At 50.9% G+C, this 18,887-nt stretch overlaps 1 protein-coding gene and 1 long non-coding RNA gene across 17 annotated transcripts in view; both read right to left on the bottom strand.

Annotated features, from left to right (window-relative positions):
* Positions 1-18,887, bottom strand: part of Camta1 (calmodulin binding transcription activator 1) — an 858,665-nt gene that overhangs the window by 286,737 nt on the left and 553,041 nt on the right. The window lies entirely within an intron of this gene.
* Positions 16,178-18,887, bottom strand: part of LOC116097078 — a 3,656-nt gene continuing 946 nt past the window's right edge. The window contains exon 2 of the long non-coding RNA XR_004121214.1: positions 16,178-16,449. This is a non-coding gene — a long non-coding RNA (uncharacterized LOC116097078). The remainder of the gene's footprint in view (positions 16,450-18,887) is intronic.

Here is an 18,887-nt window from a genome sequence, read left to right on the forward strand (position 1 = left end):
GTGGCCAACAGGGGGCGCTGAAGGTACAACTGAACTAGTTTTAGTTTCCAGATGGGGAAACTGAGGACATCAGCATATCCGGCCAATGTCGGGAAGCCCTGCGGCTACAGGGAGCCCACGCTCTGGAGCGTAGGAAAGTGTAGGAGCCTGGAGTTAGATTGGCAGCATTAGAAGCCTGTTCCGGGTGGTTGGAGCTGCCTGGCCTGGATCTTAGCCTGTCTGACCCACCCCTTCTTTCCCTGGAAGAACAGGATATTACTAGCCACACATATTTTATTTCTATGATCTCTGTGTGTATGTACGTGTGTACTCAACGCCCATGTGCGGGTGTGCGACAGGACCCCATGACTTCTAGGCTGTGATGGCGAAGGGGGTGGGCTGGGACGGTCTACAGCGGTCCTAGGATCTCAGGGGGGCTGGGAAGGTCTACAGGGGTCCTAGGATCTCAGGGGAGGGCTGGGACGGTCTACAGGGGTCCTAGGATCTCGGGGGAGGGCTGGAACGGTCTACAGGGGTCCTAGGATCTCGGGGGAGGGCTAGGACGGTCTACAGGGGTCCTAGGATCTCGGGGGAGGGCTGGGACGGTCTACAGGGGTCCTAGGATCTCGGGGGAGGGCTAGGACGGTCTACAGGGGTCCTAGGATCTGGGGGGCGGGGCTGGAACGGTCTACAGGGGTCCTAGGATCTCAGATTTGTTTTCCTTGAGTCACATCCAAAAGCTGTCTGGATTCCATCGCAATCGCTCATCCGCTTACCCTTTGGACACATTTACGCTGTGTGACAACAGACCACAAGTCTCCCTGAACGGCCCCCTCCTCAGGAAGTCCCTGCAGCTGGTTGCTGTTAAGGGTGGCTTTGGTCCTCTCCGTCAGCACAGAAGAGAGGAGTGTCCCCGTCCAGTGGGCATTGTGTTTGTCATTTTAACTAATTAAACCGAATTCTAGTTCTTTAGAGACCAGACATTTTCCTATAGTCTGAGGGCTGCTTCCGTGGATGGAGGATGGTAGCTAATATCAGTGGCAGTTTATCCGAGACAGGCAGAGGGCTCCAGTGGGCCTCCTGAACAATGACATTGGGTGTCAGGCTGGGTCACAGCCAGGCACTGTGTTTAAGGAGTTTCTGTGCCCTTATGCTAGTGCACAGAACCTGGGGAAGGTTTGAAATGTCTAAAACAACTGCCCCACCACCACTCTGCCCCCTTCCAAATGCAGCCTGATGATTCTGCCAGCGAAGAAGGTGGGGTCTATTCTCAGTCAGCTGCTGCCTCCTCATCCCAAGGAACAGAGCAGACATTTGCCCGGGAACCAGGCTGACTGTGATGAGCGTATCGTGCACCATGGAATCTACAGGGCTCTGCAAAGAGATACTAAAAGCTGAGTGCACACACTTGTGTGCATGCACCTGCCCTGCACGCTAGAGACTCTCAAGTCTTCTGGGGACCTTGGGAAAATGTCCTTCACGTGTAGTATGTGGCACCACCAGCACAGCATGTCAGGTCCCCATGGCCTGGGGTCTCAGGTGGCACCTGCATTTTGATGGTGTGAGGGGCCTGCAGCCTCCTGGGCTATGTGTGCACAGCAGCCATGTTGGATACGGACACGTCACTGTGTGGTCCGTGTTCAAGGACTCTCCAGTCAGGAGATCGACACCATGAGCTGTGATGGACATGCTCTGCAGTCCACAGTTGCTGGCCATGAATATTCATCAGGGTCTTCTTGAAGATGTTGCTGAATCAGGGATTGTGAGCCAGATAGTTTACCCATAATGCCATGCAGCAGGCTCTGAGGACAGCTCAGCCCTGTGAAGATTCCTGACCGCAGTCGGGGTTCTGACCATCTAAATACTTAAGCCATGTTACCGAAGCGGCCTTGACACTTGCTCAGCCACAGGGAGGTCACTTGCCACAGGTTTCCTCAGGGTTGCTTTCCCTGGCTGCGACTCTCCCTGCTCCCGCAGTGTTTCCTGACAACTTCCAACCTCCTGCTCCCGGTTCTGTCTTAAGGTAGCGCCCAGTGTGATGGTGAATCTAGGGCACACACCTTTAGGCATGTGTTTAAGGATGCTTCCAGAGAGATTTAACTGAGGAGGGAGGCCCGTTCTGCATGTGGGAGGCAGCATCCCATAAGTCGAGACCCCAGAAAGAATAAGGAGGGAGCCGGGCACGGCACTCCTCTCCTGTCATCTTCCAGTGGGTGTGACCAGCCGCCTAGATCCTGGCATGCTGCCCTCCCTGTGCAATGGATGCTACTTTCTGAAACTGGGAGCTGAGCAACCCCTCTGTCCCTAAGTCGCTTTTGCCGGTGTTTCCTTAGGGTCTAGTTTACTTGGAGGTCACACGTCCTCAAGGAACCCCGGCTGGGGAGTTTGCTAAGGGGGTGCTGATGGGATGGCTTAGTGGGTGATGCTGCTTGCCATCAAGGTTGACAACCTGAATTTGATCTCTGGGACCCACATGGTAGAAAGAAAGAGCCAGTTCTTCCAAGTTGTCCTCTGAACTCCACACGAACTTCATGACATGCACACACGCGCAGACATACGTATGTACATACATACATACATACATAATACATACTTTAAAAGACAAAAAGCTAAGCATTAGGTGTCAAAACTCCTACGTCTTGGACAAAATGCTTAGCCTCTGTAAGAACTTGTTTGTGACACTGAGCAACCATCAGCTGTGACACCCACTTCTCTTTAGGGACCATTATTGTACCATGGGGCAGTGGGACAGTGGAGGAGTGCTGACACACAGACCCAGGACAGTGCCTGGGTAGGTCCTACATAGATGACAACTGTCAACTGTGTCACAGGAAGTCTCAGAAGCCTGTGAGGGAAACCTCCAGCAGGCACAGCTCTCATCTCCAGTTTCCTTAGAGGGATAACCAGGCAGGGACATACTTTTCCATCGGTGAGTCCCCACCAGGTCATGGGGCTTCAGGCTGGGGTTTTTAATAGCTTGAAGCGGGAGGCCAGAGGCCTTTCCTGTGAGAAAGGAAGGCCACTTCAAGAGGGTGGGCAGGCATCTCCAGATTCCACGGGCTGGAAGTCGCTCTTGTTCCCACAGAGGCCTTGCCAGGTTTTCCAGTCTCCCCGACCTGAGATTGCTCCCAGAACAGGACCCAGCCTGCGACCCACCCCCGCAAGACTGCTTTCATCATGACCTTGGGCAGAAGGCTGCAGGAATGTAGAGCGGCCCGAGTACTGAGTGTGCCGCCCAGCATCTTCCAACAGGAGAGGGGCCAGGGCTACAAGTTCTAGGCTATAAAGGGAAGAACATAAGGATAGCTCTGGGTCCATCTAAAACACAGCAGGAAAAAGTCAGAAGCCCTGGGTCTATCTCTGGCAACACACACACACACACACACACACACACACACACACACACGCACACACACAGACAGACGCACACACAGACACACACACGCATGCGCAAACACACATAGAGACACACGCACACGCACACACAAACACACACACGCACACATGCATGCACACACACATATACACAGACACACACACATACACACATACACACACATATGCACAGGCATGCACACACACACATACACACATATACACACACAGAGACACACATGCACGTACACACGCACACACAGACACACACACATATGCACACACACATGCACACACAGAGACACATACATACACATGCACGCACACACACACACATGCACACACAAGCACACGCACACAGGGGACCTGGAAAAGGAACAGGAGAGAAAGATGCTCTTCGCATCCTTAGTGACTTTCTGAACGCAGGGAATTTAGGTTCCAGGAGGAGCAGGAAGCAGGTTCATAGGTCAGGGACTCCCCAACCTCTCCCTTAAGATGGACCCCAGGCCCCAGTGGCTGCCACAGGTTGGTGTTCTGGCAGTGTCTATATCCTTTCACAACAGCCAAGAGGCCACATCAGCTTCCTTGACAACCTTTCAGCTGACAGGTGCTTCAAGCATCCAGACAGGGGTGTGCCACTGAAATCCTGTGCATGGAGCGAGGAACAATGTCACCGAAGTCCACTCCAGATGGGTTTGCTCAGCCAGTGTGTCTTTAGTTAATCAGAGTTCAGTGACCATATGGTGAGTAGCTCACAATGGGCCAATTACCTGCCCTGATGGGTTGGGTGCTTGACTAAGTGTCACCCGAGCCCGGAGGACAGCTGGCAGCGGACTGAGATGCAGGACTGACAAGGCCTGTCAGTGTCTACACAGATAACTCTATGGAGCTAGCAGACACTCAAGTGAGGTGTGTGGAGAATCCTAAACAACTGCTTGTGGGGTGTGTGTGTGTGGTGTACATATGTAGTACATAGTGTGTGCATCTGACATATGTGTGTGTCATGCACATGGTGTATATGTGTAGGTGTGATATGTGTGCATGCATGCAGTATGTAAGTGTATATTACGTGCATGTATGTAGTGTCTGTGTGTGTACAGTATGAATATGTATAGTGTGAGTGGGGGTGTAATATGTGTGGGGTGTGGGTTCTTTGTGCATGTTTGTGTTATCTGTGTGCACAGTGTTTTTTGTGTTATCTGTATGTATGGTATGTGTGTGTTGTGTATGTATGTATGTATGTATGTATGTATGTGGTATTCGTGCATGTATGTGATATGTATATGTGTGTGCGTAGTACATAATGTGTATAATGTGTGCATGTGATATATGTGTGTGTCATGCACATGGTGTATATGTATATGTGTGATGTGTGTGCATGCATGCTGTCTGTATGTGTATAGTATGTGTAAGTGTGATATGTGTGTGTGGTTTCTGTGTGTACACAGTGTGAATATGTATAGTGTGTATGTGGGTGTAATATGTGTGTGTGGTGTGGGTTCTTTGTGTGCATTTGCTTTATCTCTGTGTACAGTATGTATCTGTATGTATGATATGTGTATGTGATATGTATGTATGTGGTATTTGTGCATGTATGTGACATGTATGTATGTGCATTGTGTGTATGTGTAGTATTTGTATGTAGCATATATATGTGCATGTGTATAGTATAGTGTATATGTATGTGTACACATGTGCATGGTGTGTACATCTATGGTGTGTGTATAATGTGTGTGAGTGCATGGTATGTATATGTATTGTACTTGTGTGTGGTATATATGTGTATAGTGTGTGTATGTGTATCATGTGTGTCATGTATATGTGCACAGTGTGTTCACATATGTGTACATAGTGCAGAGAAGCCAGCTTCCAGCATACACATGTGGCATGTATGCAGTATATATGTGCATAGCACACATATAATGTGTGAATGTGCATGTGTGTGCATGTGTGAGTGTGTGTGCATGCGTGAGTGTGTGTGCGTATGTGTGTGTATTGGCCATGAGCACTTTACCATGACAGCGACAAAACAAAGGCTGGGCTAGTGAGGACATTTCCCAGGAACACTATAAGAGTCTTTCAAAACCGTCCTCCTCCTGGCTGCACCTCTGGGCTGAACACTCGACCTCCGACCTCCGTGGTAGCCTCTGTTCACACACAGCCGCGCCCCCCCCCACCCCCCAATCTCAGAACTGCACTGTGAGCATCTTGAAGTGGGAACTGTGCCCTAACACAGCCCCCTTTCCTGTCACTGTCTGGACCTGATGCTCCTGTTAGGAGTGCTGGAGCCATGGCCACCAGGCTTCCACACGCCTCTCCTCGCTGCTGCCCGAGGACGTAATGGGCCCTTCTCATCCCTCGGCCTCCAGCAACCAAGAGACTCCAGGTTCCTTCCGAGGTCTCTTGGGAGAGCAGGCACCGAGCCGACATGGCTGCGAAACCGCCGAGTCGCCAGTAGTGGGCGTCCGCGTTCCTATAGTCTCACCCCTTCGTGTGCTCTACCAGCCTGTCTGGAACCTGAGCCTAAGTTCAGAGGGCACAACTCACTGCTCACCGTCAGCAGCAAAAGCTTCCAAGGTCCCTCTCCTCCCACCACGCAGCTCTGTGCAGAACAGTAGTCCTGCCTGGCCCTCAACTGCTGGGACGGAACTGCCCCAGCCAGCAGCATTCCTCCCTCAAGTGAGCCTGACTGGCGCTGCCTCCAGGGCGCTGAGCTAGCCTTGTGTGCGTTCACGGGAACCTAGCACTCACCCACAAGGCCAATGGAGGATCACCCAAATGGGATATCCTGCCGCATCAGATGATCTCAGATGCTGTTTGCACGGAGGCAGTACCTCCCAGTGACCTGAAGAGGGCAGGACAGAGGCTCCCGCAGGGAGGCTAGCCTTCGGCCCAGACTCACCCTGCACAAATACAAGGGCCTGAGGTATACTGCTCAACGCCACTGCCACTCATTTTCCTGATATTTTTATTCCAGCTCAACTGTAAAAAGTAATGGATAATCTACTGTTACACTAAAGAGACCTTTATTTTATGCTGATCATTAACTGGAGGCTTCGCGGTGCAGATTGAATCTATTAGAGACTTGAAATTGCTTATATCAATTTCCTCGTTCTGCAAAGAGTTTCTCAAAGCGCGTTATAAGTAGTTTTCCCGTTGCCCCAAAGGAAAGGGCCCAAGCTGGGCTTCTTGCAGGGGCCCCTCAGCTGGGCTCTGGAAATAACACTGAATGCTGAAGTGGGTCCCCGAGAAGCTGGCAGCTGAGAGGTCCCCGCCTAATGGACAGCAGCGAGAATACAACCTGCTACTGGAGCGTCTGTCTTCAGCTTTGCGCTGATGGAAGCAGAAAGATTGGACTCCAGGGACGGCTACAGATAGGGAAGTTTGTGCTGTAGGTGCTCACTATCTTTCTGGGGCTACCAGAAGGTCAGCACAACAAAGGGATACCAAAAGCCAGTGTCTAAGTACATGTTGAATTCTGTAAGAAGGTATATGGGGATAAGCTCTCCGAGACAACAAAAGGACCAGACCTGCACAGGCATTGGGAGGGCAAAGGCATACCAGGAGTGGGGTGGAGAGTGGCCAGTGTGGGTACCACACTGAGTCTGGTGACTTGTCATTCAAACATGAAGACCTGAGTTCAAATCCTCACTATCCACATGACATGAGTTTCTGTAATCCCAGCATCCCTAGAGGTGGACACAGGAGACTTCCCGGGAATTTGTGAGCCAGCTACTCTGATGTACAACAACAGCAAACTGTAAAAGAGAGACTTGTCTCTCGAAGATAGAAAGCAAGGATCGATCCCCAAGGTTGTCCTCTGACCCATAAACCCACCCTGTGGCATGTGCACACTTGCACACACGAACATACAAAAGGTTAAAACAATATTGCATTAGAAGCACGGACCAACAGCCATGCATTAGTGATGAGAGACTAAGCCAAGGTCATGGTGGCAGACTGCTAAACAATGGTTACGTAAGGATGAGGGAGAGTGACAGGTGAGCTGTACCAAGCAGAAACCACAGCATGTTTGCCCTCTGCCTCGTCGAGCCCATTTCTGGAATGCGTCCCGCGTCTGTACTTGTGCAAGCAGAAAGTGATGTATGTATGCACGAAGGCACTCCATATATATAGTATTTCTCATAGAAAAGACCAACAGCAGTGAATTATGGCTGTGTGAGTTTGGAAAAGTAAAATCAGAGGAGATAGCAAAAAAGTTCCCAGCAACAGTGGCAGACACTCTCTGGAGTAGCTCATTAAATCCAAAAAATATGACACGGCTCTGAGCAAATGGATGGGATGTGTGCAGAGGCTCCAGCGCACTGCCACGTGCATCAGTACAGAGAAACACCGGGCTCCGTAAGGAAGCCGGTGCAAGCGAGTCCTCAGTGGGACATCTCTTTCATTTTAGTACCGTTTTGATTTTGAACCACATGAGCACATTAACATAGGATGGCCGTTCAGAAATATCTCTCTGGAACACACAACTCGATGTCATGCGTGGCAAAAGGGACTGTGAGGCTGTGTTAGAATGGGGTTGGGGGCCTGAGCCAGAAGGTTACTCAGATGGGACACTGCAGTGGCTGGCATTTCTAGAAGCAGAGTCCCTTCTCTGGCTGTGGTCAGAGGGGTGTGCAGCTGGGAAAGGAAGGTCAGAGAAAGGCAGTGTGGCTTTGAATATGGGCCGCTGTGTGCAAAGAGATGCCCCAAAGCCGGAGACTGCAAGGATGACATCTCTCCTGGGGCCTCCAGCAGGAGCCTGCGGTGATGAACTGTGATTGTTTGGAGACAATCAAACTCCCGGCGTGTCTGTGTGGGGTGTGGGGGTGGGGTGGGGGTGGGACTGGGTTAACTGAAACGAGAAGAGGCTCCCTCAACGTGGGCAGCACTATCCCATGGGCTGGGGTCTCAGATTACAAAGAGGGAGAGAGCTGGTGTTCCCGACTATGGGTGGACAATCCCTGCAAGCCTCAGCGGACTGTGCCCTCAGGCTCCAAGCCATGCGGCAGACCTTCCCATTCTGAAGTTGTGTTTGACTTCAGATGTTCAGAACCGTAAGGTGCTAAGCTCAGTGTTACTTTTAGCCACTAAATTATCCTTACAGGAGCCACAGGTAACAAATAGGTTCTTTAAAAAGAAACAAAGTCAGGAAAGAATATGTGAAGCACGTTTTGCTTCTCTCTCAGATGTGACTGACACATGGCAAGGAGGCCATGGACAGAAGTCCAGCGGGGGCGTGGTCCCGCGGGGGCGTGGCTGTTTGCATTTGCTTTCCACACACTACACGGGCCTGGCCCAGGCTCAGGGGCCTGACGCCCTCCTAGGAGCTGCCTGTACGGCGAAGGTCCTTAAGAACAGTCCACCCTGGAACTGCTCTGACTGCCTTCGGAGCGCTGGACAGGGCATCTGTTCCTCCTCCTTTAACAGGCTATAGCTGGAGCAGTGTCCTTGCTTGCTCCCCTTTGCTAACCTGAGTGCTTGGCCAAGTGATTCACCAAGAGCCGGAGCCTGTGGTCAAACCCCACCCGTGCGACTTTGGGGAGGGTTTGAATTAATGCTTGCGTCCCCGACTCTCTGTCAGCATCTGATCACCCCTCTTCATACTGCAACCCACTTGCCTGGCCCGATTTGTGCCTGCTGAAACCTGACCAACTGAAGACCTGAGACCAGGAGGAGAGGGAGAGCCAGAGACCTGGAGGGAGCCACTGTGTGACTTGGTGCTGGCTCTGTCCCCACAGAGGCATCTGATGGGCAATAGAGGAAATCAGAGTCCCTTATTCTCTCTAATTTGGAAGATGGGACAACCAACCAACCTCCATAAGGACAGGGTGGCGATGGCCTGAGAGACTGACAGGTCCCCTGTGGCAGCTGTGTGTGCACACAGGCAAAGCTCAGGCTGGTTCCCGTGGGTAGAAGAGAAAGTTGGGGTTGGAGGAAGTAAATACGCTGAGCCTGGGTCTGAGGAGACACTGTGGGAGGGTGGGGGCGCACCTGCTGGGTTAATGCCTCCTGACTCATCCTCTGCCTACTCCTTGTGTCTACTTCTCCCACAAGCAGATCATAACAGTGCCTGGATTAGACAACGGTACCTCCTCAAACTCCAGCTACTCCAGCAGGAGCTCAGGGCCTGTGCATCCCTTGTCACTAGCTCCAGCGTTCCTAGACGGATAAGAGAGCAGGTGACTCAGCTCTCATTTCAGGGAGAGGAAAACTACAGAGCTGGTGACTCATTCCTTCAAGGTGACTCAGAGTCTGTCTGGGACTGTAGCCCAGTGACCTAGTTCCCAGAACTCACTCTTGAGACCAAGGACATAGTCCCAGGGTGAGGAGGGAGGAGGCAGGCAGCAGGAGTGGGGCACCCCAACCTCAGAACTCAGCTCCTTATACAACAGCAGGAGCAACTGCCCTCCGAGGAGCACCCATGCCCTCTGAGGAGCATCCATGCCCTCCGAGGAGCATCCATGCTCTCCGAGGAGCATCCATGTGCCACTGGGGGTGGGGGTTGTGGTTAAAACATCACAGCCTGAAAAGAACGTTCAGATGTAATCTAGCAAGATACGGGCAGGATCCGTGTTCTGGAAATGGTGAAGGACTGATGAAAGAGATCAGAGACCAGCAAGGAGAGCCGGCACGGAGCTGACTTATCGGAGCCTGGGTAGCCATGAGCTGTCAGCAGCCGTGAGCATCCCCCAGATCAGGCAGTCTATAGACACGACACAATTCTGATCAGAGTCCCAGCAGGATATGTTTTCTGTAGGAATCAACAAATGGATTTTTAAATTTATCCAGAAAGGCAAAGGAGGGAGACTTGCCAAAACAATTAAGAAAAAGAACGAAGCTGCGAGACACACCCTACCTGGTTTTACGACTCAGAATCAAGCTACAGTAATCAAGACAATGTGCACCTGGCAAAGAGACAGATACCAATAAGGGAGTCCTGAAATAGAACCTCACGGACACAGCCAATCGATTTTCAATGTGAGTGCCGAGGCAACTCTGTGGCCAGAAGACGGTCACTTCAGTACGTACTGCTCGAAAAATTGGATATCCATGTTAAGGGGAAAAAAAAACAACAAACCCTCAATCAATACTCACACCATAAGCAAATACGAACGTCAGACGAGTCAAGGATAGACTTAAAACTGTACACTAGCAAAAATCACATAGAACTTTTGTGTTCTGGGTGAAGCAACACTTGCTTAGATATTGGCATTAGTAAAAGCACTAGTCACCAAAAACCCAAACCCAAACCAAAACAAACCAAAACAAAAAAACCCCGACCACCACCACCACCAAAACATTGAGAAACTTAACCTTATTGAAATTAAGGTCACTTGTCCTTTGAGACACATTGAAAATGAGTGTGAAGGTGAAATGACAAGCTAGGGACCTTTCTTGCCAATGTTCTTGCAAGGAGGGCCCCTTCGCAAGCCTCACACAGAACAAAGGGCTTGTGTCTGCTCAAAGAACAACACTGGCAAGAAAGGTGCCGGCAGACAGCTCAGTGAGTGAACTGCTCGCCGTCTAAGTGTGAGGGCCTGAGCTCAGATCCCCGGCACTCATTGAAGATATCTCTGTGTGACGTTGGCTGTGTGGCAAGTGGAAGCCCTGTGAGCGGACGAGGGACTGGTAAGGTTGAGAGGATTCCAAAAACCCCGGTAAATCTCATCACTGAGAATGGTAGGCGTCAGAATCAGCTCCCAACCAGGTTCCTGTCCCGGAGCATGTGACCATGACACCCCACTAAGAGGACCATGACAACTGGTTACATAGCATAAAAATTCTAGAGTTCTCCATGCTAATGAGGTATCTAGATAGGCCCCAAGTGTTTAGCCAATGAGCTCTCCTTCCTAGGTACTCCTTCCCTGTTTCCAGCCCCTCTGTACTTCCGGCATTCACTTGGATTCCGCCCAGTCTTGCGCTCATCGTGGGTCTTTGGACCCCGTTTCTAACTCCTCATGGTCCCCAGTGGTGTACACAGGGGTTTGAGAACCACAACACCTGTCCCAGCCCCTACTCTTTTCACCCAGAGAAACAAGGGCTGGAACCCCCATTCTAGACTGTGTTTGCAGCTCCACCATTCCGACATCCTCGCAGCAAGGCGGAAACACAGACCAACAGTTGGCCATCTGAAATCCCGGTGCAGGGGGATCCCTAAAGCCCACTGGTCAGTTAGCCAGCTCAGCCCCTGGTGGACTCCAGGTTCACTCAGAAATCCTGTCTCAAAAAAAAAAAAAAGTAGGTAGAGAGAACCTGGAAGATAGCTCAGTGGTTGAAGTACTTGACATCAAGTGTGAGGACCAGAGTTCCTGCCCCCATGACCCAGATAAAAACCAGGTAGGCATTGTGGCCTGCTTGTAATTCCCCCACTCAGAAGACAGATGGAGGTGGTGAGACAAACTGATGCCCATAAAGCCATGTGGGCAAGCCCCCGGTGTAGTAGAGACTTTGCATCAATAAATCAGACAGAGAGCAATCAAGGAAGGCATCTAACGTCAAGTTCAGGCCTCTGTACACATTTGCACATGCACTTGTACACAGTTGTCACAAACACACACACACACACACACACTATACATGTGGAATGGGAAATATATAAGGTGAAGATTTAATGAGGAGAACACCTAATGTCAACTTTTGATTTCCACATTCACACATATACACGTACACAAACACATACATAAATCACAGCACACACAGATACACACATGCACAAACCCAAACAAACACACATATACATCTCACACACACACTTTCTAAAGTTGATAAGTAAAACAAAGAAGAAAATGGCCATAACATTTCAAATGTCCTTCCTCAGGTAGATATACAGACACATGCAATCAGGCACCTGAAAAAAAATCACTTGTCATTAGCAAAACACAAATTAAAGTTTCGACGACCTGCACTCACTAGCTTCAGAGACACTATTACTTGCTGGCCAGGAAGGGGTTAACTAGAATTCAAACGTTGCTGGTAGGCATCCGCAAGACAAGACGATCTTTGTGGAATACAATCTATCAGATTTTTATAAAGTTCAATGTGTTTAACAGGCAGCCTAGCAATTTCACGCCTAGAGATTTACCCAAGACATAAAAGCAACTGAGCAGGCAACAACTTGTGTGCATGTTGGAGCTTGGCATGAGTTTCTGAGCTGATGGAAATGTCCTATCCTTTGTGGTGCTGATGTGTACACATCTCTACGCAGGGGTTTAAAAGCTCTGGAATGGATGAGAGTTTGATGGAATGTGAGACCAAGCCTATCTCAGACACATGACTGGTCTCTCTGAGTAGCAATGCACTAATTTATAAGAAGAGGTCGAAGATAAAACTCACCGGCTTTGGGGCATCAGGTGATAGATAGATCTGACACAGTCTAGAATGGTCTGAGAGAGGAAGTTCCTGGATCAGACTGCGCCGTGAGCACGGCTGTAGGGGCTTGTCTTGATTGCCAATTGATACAGGAAGTCCAGGGCCACTGTGGGTGTCACCATTCCCTAGACTGATGGTCCAGACTAGATGAGAAAGCTACTTCAGTGTAAACCAGCCTGTGAGCCAACTAGCCAACAGCATCCTTTATGGTTTGGCTGTGAGGAACAGCAAGCAGGCTTGAGTTCCCTCAATAATGAACTTTGACTGGAAAGTGTAAGCTCAAATAAACTCTTTCCTCCCCGAGGCACTTTTAGTCGGGGTGTTTAGCAAGAGATGAAACTGAAACAAATGCTGAAAAGGCCTCAGCAGACATCAGCAGACGCAGACGTCAAAATGTGGTGCCAACCCCATGGAGGTGGCAGGATACACCACTCGTACACGAGAGTACATGAGACGGAAATGAGATGATAGCCTTCCCAGGGTAATGCAGAAATGAGCATCTATAGTGAGAACTCGAGGCAGGGCCAGGCTCTGAGGGCTGTGGAATGGGCGAAGAGATCTCAAAAGACACCAGATGAGGCTAGTCAAGGCTAGTCAAGCACAGAGGGGATGGCTGGAGAGGAGGAGGTTACCTTCGGCACTGGGAGTCTTGTTCAGCAGCGACAGGGCTGCTCTGTCTGCTCTAGATGGGGCTAGAGATCTGGAGTCAGGCAGCCATTCACTGCCAACTGCCCTCCTATGGAGCTCTGGGGCAGGGCCGCAAGGCCCAGGGAGTGGTTCAAAGTGGCATAAGGACATCCAACAATGATAAGTCAGTCTTAGCCCTATAGAACTCAGTAGGACAAGAAGATGAGGGTGGGCAGGTGTGACAGCAAAGGCCACTGTGGTCCTGGGTGGAGGGTCACAGGCTGAGTGCCTTCCAGTCTTAGACTCAGCTCTGCATCAACAGCCAAGGGACAGCCCCAAGGAAGTTAGAACTGCCAAGGCGTGGCGGGAAACTGGCTGCCGCCTCCTTGTTGAGGTGGCCTTTCCAGAGGGGAACTCTTTTTCTCAGAGCTGGATCTCTCTGGTTGCGGGGCAGGCTGGGAACCACAGCTCTGTAGGACTCCGCATGCCCAGGATGGTGTGTTTATCACACCTTGAAGCACCTTCTGCTAGGCGTGAGCTTGTCCTGGCCATCTTGTCTCCTAACAGTATGTATCCTATACCTCCAGGAAGGGGTGGGGGGCTATTAACCGCTTTCCCTCTGACACATAGACATCCAAATTGAGCAAGAATCCCATTTCCACCCACATGGGCCCAGCGCCCCAGAGGCTACGGGGATGACCAAGACAGTCCTTTAGTCTGGCTTGCAGAGACAGAGGTACTCTTGGCCTTTGTGCCTATAGGACAACATCCATTCTCAGAATCCCTTCCCTGGGGAGATGTAAAGGAGGGCTCCATCTCCCCATACGGCCCAGTGACAAACCAATGTAAGATTCCACCAAAGTCCGCCCAGGGAATCAATGAGTTTATTGGCTTCCTTAAAGAGCGTTGGTGAGGGTCCCTAATAGGAACACAGGTGGCCCCAAATCAGCCACACTGGAAAGTCTTCACCAAGCAAGGATGATGGTTTCCCTATGGCTCTATAAAGGAACTCATGTAGTCCTCCCTTCTCCTGGAGACTTCAGCACCTCCTGAGGCCCTCCCCTTCCAAGGCCATGCACGATTAGGGGAAAATTGCACACAAATGGCCAAGAGGGGTGGCTGATCCAAGAGCCTCTCCACATCTCCCTTCTATGAGAGGCCGCACACAGTCCCCAGGCCCTGTGGTGACTGACTCCTGCAAGCAAGTATGGATGCACTGACAAAGATGGCAGCTAGTTTTCCAGAGGACTTCGCTCTGCAGCAGCACCCCAGAGCAGGACACTGAGCAGCCATGACAGCTTCCTGCTGGCCCTCACCGTGACCATGACAACAGGAGACAGCTGAGTCTACTTCAACTTGATTCTTAAGGGTCATTTCTTTCAATTCTCACAAAGACCCCACACAGAGGGACAACTGCCCCATTTTTCCAGACGAAGAAGCAATTGATTCTCAGAGTGGCAATCTGCTCATGGCCAGAGCAGGGATTTGAACCCAAGGCCCTCCAAGATTAGCAAGTTATAGACAGAAATGCCCATCTCCTGACCTGGCTGCAGAAGGGAGGCCAAGCGGGAAGGAAGAAGGATATAGATTCTAAAGCCTTCCCTAGGAACTGACCCTGACAACCAAAAAGGCTTTCAAAGCATTGTCTGCAGGAAAAAAAAAAAAAGCCTTGTCAGGGAGCAAGAAGGAAAGGACATGAGTGGAGATCAATTGTGTCACAGACAATGTGGCACAAAGACTGACCGCATGAGAGATTCCTTGTGACTGGCTTCTGCCAGCCTCGTGGGATTTTTCATCCCAAGATTAATCAAAACTCTATCCTGCTGCAGCCTCCTCCCTGTCCGGTCTCCTAATATCATTTTTGACACCACGCAGCACAATCGTTTTGAGACAAGGACTTATGTAACACAGGCTGGTCTTGAACTTCCCAAGTTACTGAGGGTAGTCTTGAACACCTGATCTTCCTGCCTTTACCTCCCCACCGGAAGGATTCCAGGCAGGCACCACCAGGCATGGTTACAACCAGGGATGAAACCGTGGCTCTGTGTATGCTTGTTAGGCACACTACCAACTGAATTACCTCTCTCCCCCACACTGTGCACATTTCAAAATCTATCCCATTGGGCCAGTGCAATCATCAGGCCTGTTGATCTACGCGTGATTCCCCAGGGCACACGTGGTGGAAGGAGAGAACTGGCTCCCACCGGTGCTTCTCTGAACTCCACATGGGTGCTGTGGCATGTGTGTGCCCATCCCTGCAAATGAATAAGTGGAATTGGAAAACCTACCCTGTAGCTCTCTCCACATCTCAGTGGGAGTAAGCCCCCTGAAAGCTTCAGGAAGAGAAGCAGTTGAGGCTCGACCTGCAGAGTGGACAAAACCCAAGCTGGACCTAGAAGGGATTTTTTTCATATCCAAACTCAGTAGGTCATTTGGAAAAAAAAATATGGCCAGTTCTGGGCAAGGTTGCCCAGGTGGGAGACAGGCTATCTTCCAGTGGACCCCAGCCCCTCTCTGGACCACGTGTCTGGCTTCACAGCTCAGTGTCTGCTTGACCTTGTCCCTTGATGGAGCTTGCTCCCTTTGCCTTGGAGGAATGGAGGCCACAGATGCCAGGGGGAGGTGGTAGGCAGGGGTGGCCAGGGTTGGACTCCAGAGCTACCACTGCTCCATAGTTAGCCTAGGGAGTGTGCGGTAGCCTTGGAGGCCCTTCTCAGAGCTGTCTGCTCCTCCTCCTTCCAGTACTGGCCTGTGAGCTGAAAATTTAAATGTCCAAATATCCCTTCAGAGATGTTATTCAAACAGCGAGGCCGAGATAAACATATTCAAGTTGAGCTGTAAAATGCCTAAGGCAAATGTCTCCACAGCTTTATTTGTTCTGGAAATATTGCTTGCTGCTATCCAACAAAAACTTGTTAATAGCAAACAGAAAGGAGACAGGGGACTCCTCCCGCTGGAGCTGGGTGGTCTGAATCGCGCCGGCGGCATGCTGTCGTCGACTCCCGTGGGGACCTCTCATCTGGGAGACCAGATGTGAAGAGGAGGGTCCCATCTCTGCTCAGGCCTAGCAGAGTCATCTCAGAGACACGGTGCTAACTGGTAAGGAAGGCAGTAAGTAGCCCTTGTGAGCCTAAGGCTTGTCCCTTTGCCAGCCCAGTGTCCCCATCAGACTCTGGGCCCCAAAGCCACAGGCCCGCCCCTCATGATTAACAGCCAGGCTGCACACTGGTCACACACTGGAGTGAGTCACGGGATTTTATGGTCTGTGATTCAGCACACCTACCCTTCTCTCTTCATTTTGATTAAATTAGCAATAATGAAGCCTGACAAAGGGGTAGAGAATTGCTGATTTATCGAATGTGTGTCCTTGCTGCTTAGATGGGCACAAGCTTGGGACTTGAAATGGAGAAAGGGGGAAACTGGCATCTGGTCGACTTATTAGCAGCCAGTGAGCAGTGGGCTGGGAAGGCTGCTTGTGGAGGCGCCACACCCAGTGTGGGGCCTCGGGGGGCCTGCAAGGTAATGCACAGGAGACCCACCCCTGGAGGTGCAGGTCGGGCACCAGGTGAAGCCCACAGCCCTGGAGGTGCAGGCTGGGCACCAGGTGAAGCCCACAGCCCTGGAGGTGCAGGCTGGGCACCAGGGGAAGCCCACAGCCCTGGAGGTGCAGGTTGGGCACCAGGGGAAGCCCACAGCCCTGGAGGTGCAGGTCGGGCACCAGGGGAAGCCCACAGCCCTGGAGGTGCAGGTCGGGCACCAGGTAAGACCCACCCCTGGAGGTGCAGGTCAGGCACCAGGTAAGACCCACCCCTGGAGGTGCACGTCGGGCACCAGGTGAAGCCCACAGCCCTGGGGGCCTGGCCAGCAGGAGTTGGAATGGAAAACAAGCCACTAGGCTCTGCTGAGTGGTGGCCCCTTGCTGTCCTCTGAAAGGAGGCTGGGTGAAGGCTGTAGGGGTCAACCTTCCCAGGAAGGGGTCCTGGGGGGGGGAGCTGCGATTTGCCCAGCTCTCTTCTCCTGTCCCAGAGCCACCTGGCAACAGTCCAGGTCCACTCTCTCTGTCCCTCTCTGCTGCTCTGTCCCCTGTGTGGCATTGATAAGGTCCATCGCTTACTATACCAGAAGAACGAAGGCAGATTATAGATTCCATAATCTTCCATAGCCATTCTCATCCTCACCACCTTCCTCCACAATACCACCACCATCATTGTCACCATCATTATTATCATCAATATCAGAAACAACATCATCATTAATAGCACCACCACCATCATCGTTATCACTACCACCATCATCGCCATCCACCATCATCATCACCATCGCCACCACCATCATCACCATCACTCCTTCACAGGCTGTGTTGTGTACACTACCTTACTTTAATCAAGGCTGTGGGTTAGACACCCTATTCTCACTATTCTCCTATTTACACAGGACAAGACCGAGGTACACGATCTCGGCCCAGCCTGCGTAAGATTCATTACTGGGCAGATGGAACCTTTCTGACTCCAGTTTGTATTCCAAATCACATCTACACGTATGTCAACTGAGTCAGAAGGAAAATAAATGCTGGGCATCCAGGTACATGCAGGATAGGATGGGGTCACAGGGTCATGAGATCCCAGGAATAGAGGGCACTCTCCAGTGTTTGTGCTTTCCAGCTGTCCACCTTGGCAAAGCACTCAGCATGTGGTGCCGTAGGAAACCCTGAGGGCTATGTTGTCATGACAGTCAGTCTCTTGAGACAGGAGATGAAAGCCAACACCCTGATTTTGTGATCGTGGGATCAGTTTGTTTCTTCCCCTCTAGGGCATAAAGCTCCATACAGATGGTGTGCTCCTGGTTCTTATCATACTTCTATATTCAACACAGGGCATGACACAGAGGGGGTGTCTCGGTAAACACTCACACACACACATGCACACACATGCACACACACACTTACATGCACAAGCACACACATGTACAGGCATGCAGATACCAACACAGTGCACACACGTCAACACACACACATGCGCGCACACATGCACACTGTATAAACAAATAGGCTACTAGCCGCAAATGTCCCAGACTCTACCTTGGGAAACTGTAGACAATCTCCCTGGGTCTTTCGCTATCTCTCTGTCTCTCTCCATCTATTTCTCCATCTCTATTGCTCTCCATCTCTGTCTCTGTCCCCCCTCCCCTCTGTTTATATGTGTTGGATGTAGAGAAGCGGTGACCACTAAACATAATCAGCACAGCCCTTCTCCCCCTCTCCCCCCGTCTCAGGCCAGGCCCCATCACTAGACACCAGGAACTGGTACCTGGAACCCCAAAAAGGTCATTACACTTTGCCTTCCCCATGCCTTGCCACCTTTGGACCCCATGGCGACCCAGTCTGACAGGCATTCTTTCAATTACTTACATCTCTCATCTAACCATCTTAATCATCTATGTATTATGCACGCACGCATGCATGTATGAATCTATCTATCTATCTATCTATCTATCTATCTATCTATCTATCTATCTATCTACCTACCTATCCATCC

Source organism: Mastomys coucha, unplaced genomic scaffold (genome assembly GCF_008632895.1).
Source record: "Mastomys coucha isolate ucsf_1 unplaced genomic scaffold, UCSF_Mcou_1 pScaffold18, whole genome shotgun sequence".
NCBI classification, from domain to species: Eukaryota; Metazoa; Chordata; class Mammalia; order Rodentia; family Muridae; genus Mastomys; species Mastomys coucha.